The 7,105-nt window shown below is 47.3% G+C and overlaps 1 long non-coding RNA gene across 1 annotated transcript; it reads left to right on the forward strand.

Moving 5' to 3' along the window:
* The first annotated feature begins 1,430 nt into the window (after positions 1-1,430).
* Positions 1,431-2,908, forward strand: LOC142471336 (uncharacterized). Its single transcript, XR_012789406.1, has 2 exons — positions 1,431-2,049; positions 2,702-2,908. It is a non-coding gene; the product is annotated as an uncharacterized LOC142471336 (long non-coding RNA).
* Positions 2,909-7,105: the final 4,197 nt, after the last annotated feature.

A 7,105-nucleotide genomic window follows, 5' to 3' on the forward strand; every position in this document is an offset into this window, starting at 1 on the left:
ATCCAGGATGATATAGCAGAGAGACATTTAGAAACTTTGGTCTGTATAGCAGGTGTAAGGTCAGGTGTTGAAAAGTATATTTGTGTGTCGTCAGCATAGAGGTGATATTTAAACCCAAAAGATGTTATTAGGTCACCTAGAGAGAGTGTGTACAGAGAAAAGAGAAGAGGTCCCAGGACAGAGCCCTGGGGTACCCCCACAGAGAGATCAATAGAGGAGGAGGAGGTGTTAGCAGAAGAGACACTGAAAGTACGATGGGAGAGGTAGGATGAGATCCAGGATAGAGCTTTGTTCCGAATACCAAGAGTATGGAGAATGTGAAGGAGAAGAGGGTGGTCCACGGTGTCAAATGCTGCAGAGAGGTCAAGTAAAATGAGCAGAGTGTAATGACCTCTGTCTTTGGCAGCATGTAGGTCGTCAGTTATTTTAGTGAGGGCTGTTTCCGTGGAGTGAGCAGTGCGGAAGCCAGATTGTAGAGGGTCTAGGAGAGAATAGGTGTTGAGAAAATGGAGCAAGCGAGAGAATACAAGACGTTCAAGGAGTTTAGAGGCAAAAGGCAGGAGGGAGACAGGTCAATAGTTTGAAAGACAGGTAGGGTCAAGCTTGCTGTTTTTGAGTAATGGTATGACTGTTGCATGTTTGAAGGAGGATGGAAAGGTTCCAGAGCAGAGGGAGGAGTTAAAAATGTGTGTGAGCGTTGGGATTATAGTAGGAGCAAGAGGTTTTAGGAGATGGGAGGGAATGGGGTCAAGAGGGCAAGTGGTAGAGGGAGAAGAGGCGATCAACAGCGACACATCCTCCTCTGAGACAGTGGAAAAAGAGTCAAGGAAGGCAGGAGGAGAGTTAGGAAGAGGTGTAGGATGGGAAGAAACAGAGGGGTTGTTCTGACGTATGGATTCCACCTTTTCCTTAAAATAGTCAGCAAAGTCCTGAGCGGAGATGGAGGAAGGAGAGGCAGCTGAGGGTGGTTTGAGTAGAGTATCAAAGACAGAGAACAGTTGGCGTGGGTTAGACTTGTGCATGTTGATTAGTGCAGATTAGTGTTGGAGTGACAACAAACGACTACGGGAGCCTCCACAGGACAAAAAGGCTGGCGGTCTGGAGCTACGCTTGCAGGCAGAGCCTGATGAAGCCGTGTTAACGGCGAAACGCTTACAAGTCACCTGACTGAATTAAGTTCAGCCCAAACAGCTCAATTAGCACATTTAAACAAATGGTGCTTCTAAACAGGCTGTTGTCCTGGCTAGGTGTTACAAGTTGAATTTAATTAAGAGACACATCAAGGTGTGTGTGTGTGTGTGTGTGTGTGTGTGTGTGTGTGTGTGTGTGTGTGTGTGTGTGTGTGTGTGTGTGTGTGTGTGTGTGTGTGTGTGTGTGTGTGTGTATGTATGTATGTATATGATATGTGTGTGTATATATATGTAAATGTGTTGAATGCACCATATATACAATATGTACACAGTGTGTGTATATATGTCAGCGATGCACAAATTGGGGGGTGCGCTAGATTTTCTGGGGGGCGCTGCAGTTATAGATGTCCCGCGCTCTCCCCCCAGGCATTTAAATTAATTAATGCCGGGGGCCACGCGAGGCGTCTATAATACACTTCCCTTCCAGCGACGCGTCGTCCTGTTATCCCGGTGTCATGGGGCTCACATGATGTCACGTTACCATGGCGATGTGACGTCACATTACCCCGTGCATCAATTGACGCTGGGGTCGAGCAGAGGCGCTAGGCGCTGAGGAGAGCAGGCAGGGGTGCACACGGGAAAAGTTTGCGCACCTCTGGTATATGTCAGAATATACACACACACTTCCTGAGATGTGGCCTCTTGCTGTCCCTCCTCAGGGCCCCGGCCTGTATTACGTGGATGATAACGGGACACGGTTATCGGGTGACATCTTCTCCACCGGCTGTGGGAACTCCTACGCGTATGGGGTGATGGACAGCGGCTACCGCTATGACCTGACCCCGCAGGAGGTGTATGACCTGGGACGCAGAGCTATCGCTCACGCCACGCACCGCCTACTCCGGAGGAGTCGTCAACTGTAAGTGTGTGAGAGGAGGGGTGTGAGAGAGGGTGTGTGAGAGGAGGGGTGCGGGGCTCAGTGCAAAGGGGAGAGTGACAGAGAGGAGGAGAGGGGACAGTGGACAGAGAAATAAGGAGAAGGGACAGTGACAGAGGAGGAGGAGGAGAAGGGAAAGTGACAGAGAGAAGGATGAGAGGGGACAGTGACAGAGAGAAGGAGGAGAGGGGGCAGTGACAGAGAGAAAGGGGAGAGGGGACAGTGACAGAGAGAGGGAGGAGATGACAGTGAGAAGAGGGAGAGCGGACAGTGACGGTGAGAAGGCAGAGGGGACAGTGACAGAGCGAAGGAGGAGAGGGAACAGTGACAGAGCAAAGGAGGAGAGGGAACAGTGACAGAGCAAAGGAGGAGAGGGGACAGTGACAGAAAGGAGGAGAGGGGACAGTGAGAAGTAGGAGATGTGGCAGTGAGAAGCAGGAGAGGGGACAGTGAGAAGCAGTTGAGGGGGCAGAGACTGAGAGAAGCAGGAAAGAGGACCGCGAGAAACTGGAGATGGGACAGTGACAGAGAGGAGGAGAGGGGACAGTGAGAAGCAGTTGAGGGGGCAGTGACGGTGAGAAACAGGAGAGGGGACAGTGACAGATAGAAGTGACCCTTATCCCTCCCATGTCAGTATATCACATGCGTGAAGACGGGTGGATAAAAATCAGCACAGTTGACTTGGCCGAACTGATCCACAAGTACCTGTCGGAGAACCCAGAGGAGGCGGGGAGAGTATCTCTCAGTGACCCCGAGCGCAGGACGCAGGGCAGAGGTGTCTGTTACACACTCTCAGGGATCACTGTATAAGAATAGGAAATAAATACTCCATGTGACTTTATCCCGTGTCATTCTCCTTCCATTAACTCCTCCCCTGCTGGTGAGCCTCTACCATCCTGGTCCGCTCACATGGTCCTCAGTCCTCTTCTCCTTCAAATGTCAGTGTTTTCCCTGCAGCTCCTTTCAAAAAGGCCATGCGGCGTCATTTGACATTTATATATATATTATACCACACCATGCAGGAATTGAACCCTTGATCGTGTCATTTACCAGTCCACTGCTCTGAGCGCTACACCACATTGTGGATGAAGAGTTATCCTCTGTAAACAACCCTATGGTTGTTTGGAAGGTATATTCTAATTGGGTGATGGACTGTAGTTAGCAGTGGTGTAGCAGTTAGAGAATTGCACTAGCATATGAAGTATCAGGGGTTCAATTCCCACATGGTGTAGTATAATTTATATATTATTATATTATGTACTTTATATAATACACCATGCAGGAATTGAACCCTTCCTTGATCTTTCATATACCAGGCCACTGCTCTAAGCACTACACCACAGAGGGAGATGGATGTCTGTTGGCTGAGCAACAGGTATTATCTGATATAGTAGGCTATATTACAGCTCTCGCTACTACTGAGGTATACTTAAGAATGAGTCCTAAGCAAGGCAGGGGTGCCCTCTGTCCCCGCTGTTATTCGCCCTGTGTGTCGAACCTCTAGCAGCACATATTCGCTTAAGCACCGATATCTCAGGGATAGAGATAAAGGACCAAGCTCATAAAGTGGCGCAGTATGCGGATGACGTGATCCTGACACTGTCTAAACCCCTCACCTACCTGCCCAATGTCTTTGAGATTTTGGGAAAATGTAATCAAATTTCCAGGTTCAAAATCAAGCAGACCAAATCAGAAGCCCTCAACATAAATCTACCACGACCGCTAGAAAAATTGATAGAAATAAATTTCAATTTCAAATGGCAAGCCTCCTCTATCAAATACCTCGGGGTATATATTACCAGAGATTATAATTCACTCTACAAAGCAAATTACCCAAAATTGTTCAGGACTCTAAGGGAGGATCTCAGAATATGGGCCGGTTATGGTATTTCATGGTTCGGGAGAATTCATAGTATTAAAATGAACCTCCTCCCCAGGGTGCTCTATCTATTCCAGACCCTACCGGTACCTTTAGTTCGCGCTGATGTCCTCTCCTTACAGTCTCGAATATTGAATTTTATTTGGAACAACAGAAGCCTGCGAATTGCGAAGAGCATATTAAAAAGACCAGTTACAAAAGGGGGATTAGCGGTACCTTGCTTGTTGGCATATTAAACGGCAGCCCAATTGAGCCAAATTGTCCAGTGGCACTCAGACCCGTCCTTGCGGAGATGGGTGGCACTGGAGAGAGACTACTGTGCACCAGTTGAGCTGCACGATTTAATCTGGCTTCCCAAACGTTGTGGAAACACAATAAAGATGCTGCTTCAGGCCATGGCAAACTCTCTGGCGGTATGGGGGAATTCCAAATTTAGACATAAGCTTACCACCAAACAATTACTGATGACCCCATTACTCAAGGATCCAGATTTCGCTCCGGGGATGCTAGGTAAAAACTTTTTAATCTGGTCTCAGTCGGGTTATAAACGACTCAAAGATCTGGAGGGGAGAAAGTGTATTAAAACATTTGAGCAAATTAAATCGGAAAAAGGAGTACCAAACTCGGAATTATTTAGATACCTCCAGATCAGAGCTTTTTACAATAAATTCCCAATTCGACCTCCAAGAACGAATTTTGAGCAAATGTGTTCCAGGGGAACAGACACAAGGGGACTGACCTCTAGAATGTACATGGAAGTGATCTGTCCTGGGAAGACTGACGAACCCCGACTCAACTACATGACGAGATGGGAAACTGACTTCGGGGTGACACTAGAAGACGAAGACTGGGATCATATCCTTCAGGCTGCAGCCAAAAGCTCAGTCTGTGCCACGTTAAAGGAGAACGCATATAAGGTCCTCATGCGTTGGTATCATACCCCACTTAAACTATCTAAATTTGTTAAAGGTTATTCGCTGCTCTGCCCAAAGCATTGCGGGGAATCAGCGGATTTGAAACATATGCTGTGGTCTTGCCCGAGGATGGTCCCGATTTGGGAAAACATTAGGGAATGGTTACAGAGGATTCTCAACTTGGAGATCCCCCTGGATCCGTGGCTGTTCCTCTTGGGCAGGCTGTGACGATGGAGGGGATTTGGCCCGGGATTGAAGGGGTTGCACCCCATTTGGCCACCCCTGACCGCACCGGGAGACAAGGGGTTAACTGGGCTGAGGTCCAGAAATGTGATGTAACCCTTGTTATGACATGTAAATGCATGTTCCCCTGTTCCATTATAATGTCTGGTTACTTAGTGTTTGCATCACACACACACTAGAATCCATCCGGGAGCACAAGGGTTAATAGTTCTTTAATGATTATAGCTCTTTGTGTAATTTTCCCGCCTTTTCAGGCACCATTTTGCAGGTCCCCATTGGACGCCATTAGAGCTCAATGCATTTCAATAGGAATTTGTGCTGTTTTAGTCCTGTTTCCTGTAGTGACCAGCAGGTGGCGTCCGAGAGGAAGAGCGGCGGTTTCCCATTGAAAGTCAATGGGCTCATTGACTTCAATGGAGATGCCTCGAGGTAACCTAGTTGGCTGCCGTCCAGACCGCAAACCGCAAAGCGGATACAATGTCCTTCAAAAGAGCTAAAATCACTGGGTCAAGTTCAACGTCAATTAGCGGGGGAATACACAGTTCTAGGGCACCTAGGGGTAGAATTCTTTTTGCCCCTAGTTCCTAGGCGTCCCCCCACTCGACCACCACCGGGTCCCCGAATCCTGGACCCCCGATAAGGGTCGAACCAGATAGAGCGGGTCGCGCCATAGGCTTCAATGGCGGCGGCAGAAACAGCTCAGAAAAATGACTAAGTGTAAAATGTTGAAATGTGTAAGTCCATATCTCCGGTTCTGGAATGCCCAGAGGGATGGGATTTGGGTGACATGTAGCCAAGATTCCGGCTTTAAAGCATGCCCATTTCCAGCCCCCTCAGACCCACCAGAAGGAGTATGGACCCCCTTGAAGTTCGGGAGTTTTCCCATAGACTTCAATGGCAGAAAACCCCATTGACTTCAATGGCGGCGATTTACCATTGAAAGTCTATGGCGGAGCTGCCCGTTGTTTTCAATGGGGATTTAGTGAAAAGCTGAGATTTCTTTTTCAATGGAGATTTTTGTATTAAAATGATTTAATGTGCATTTGTGTAACTCCGGTTTCTTAGGTCGTAGCAAGTCGCTTTTTGGACCATATGGTGTCCCAGTTCTGGCAATGCGAACTGGGAAGTTTGGACCTGCTAAACCTAACGGAACCGGATATTTTAATACGTTTATGTTTTATGCTTAATAGTGTATCTTAAGGTATGGACAAAGACCCAGAGGAAATTCTTTTGGGCCATAAGGTAGCAGATGGCCCTGGGGACGCCGCTATGTCTAGGATTTAAGTGCTGTTCAAAGAGTTTTATCACCCTCACTGTTTATCCGAAGCCCAAACCAGGGCAGGTCTTAAGTGTTCCAGTTAACACCTTCCAACAAAGGTTTTCCTGCCAGAACTCCAACTGGATAGACTGGCTGGCATTCCTGATGTAAATGTGGGGCTTCAGAAATGAGACCCCCAGAGTTCTACTGCGCATGGGCCAACTAGCAGTGGGGCATGGGTCAGAATGCTTTCCCACGTTAGTGAGTGGCTGGAGGTAATTGAAAACCAATCCCCTGTGCTTAAGGTTAAGAATAGAGGGACAAAGGTTTATAAACTGCTGTCCACCTATATATCTTTTGTCTTCGTTTGCTGATATGGTTACCTGATACCACCTGAATGGTTTCCTGATTGCTGAGAGAAACGCTATGCACTGTCTTCCTGCCCGAGGTCTTTTCATGCTTTTGGGTGTCTTTATGACTATGAAGAGTGCTGTATGAACTGCCAGTCCAGCTGTGTCTGCTTCATCATTTTCCTTTTACGTAAGTGTCTATATTTTGCTTGTTAGTTGTACATATTTGCTGTGTTCACCTTTATCAAGGAATAAATTATATTTATCATATCTAAGTCTCGTCCCAGTTCAAACCCAGGTATATATATATATACAATAGGGGTCTGCGCTCGTGTGTGGAACGCCAGAAATATAGGATATATAAAATTAATTAAACCGGTAATAAATCATAAAT

The sequence above is a fragment of the Ascaphus truei genome, chromosome 20 (assembly GCF_040206685.1).
Source record: "Ascaphus truei isolate aAscTru1 chromosome 20, aAscTru1.hap1, whole genome shotgun sequence".
NCBI classification, from domain to species: domain Eukaryota; kingdom Metazoa; phylum Chordata; class Amphibia; order Anura; family Ascaphidae; genus Ascaphus; species Ascaphus truei.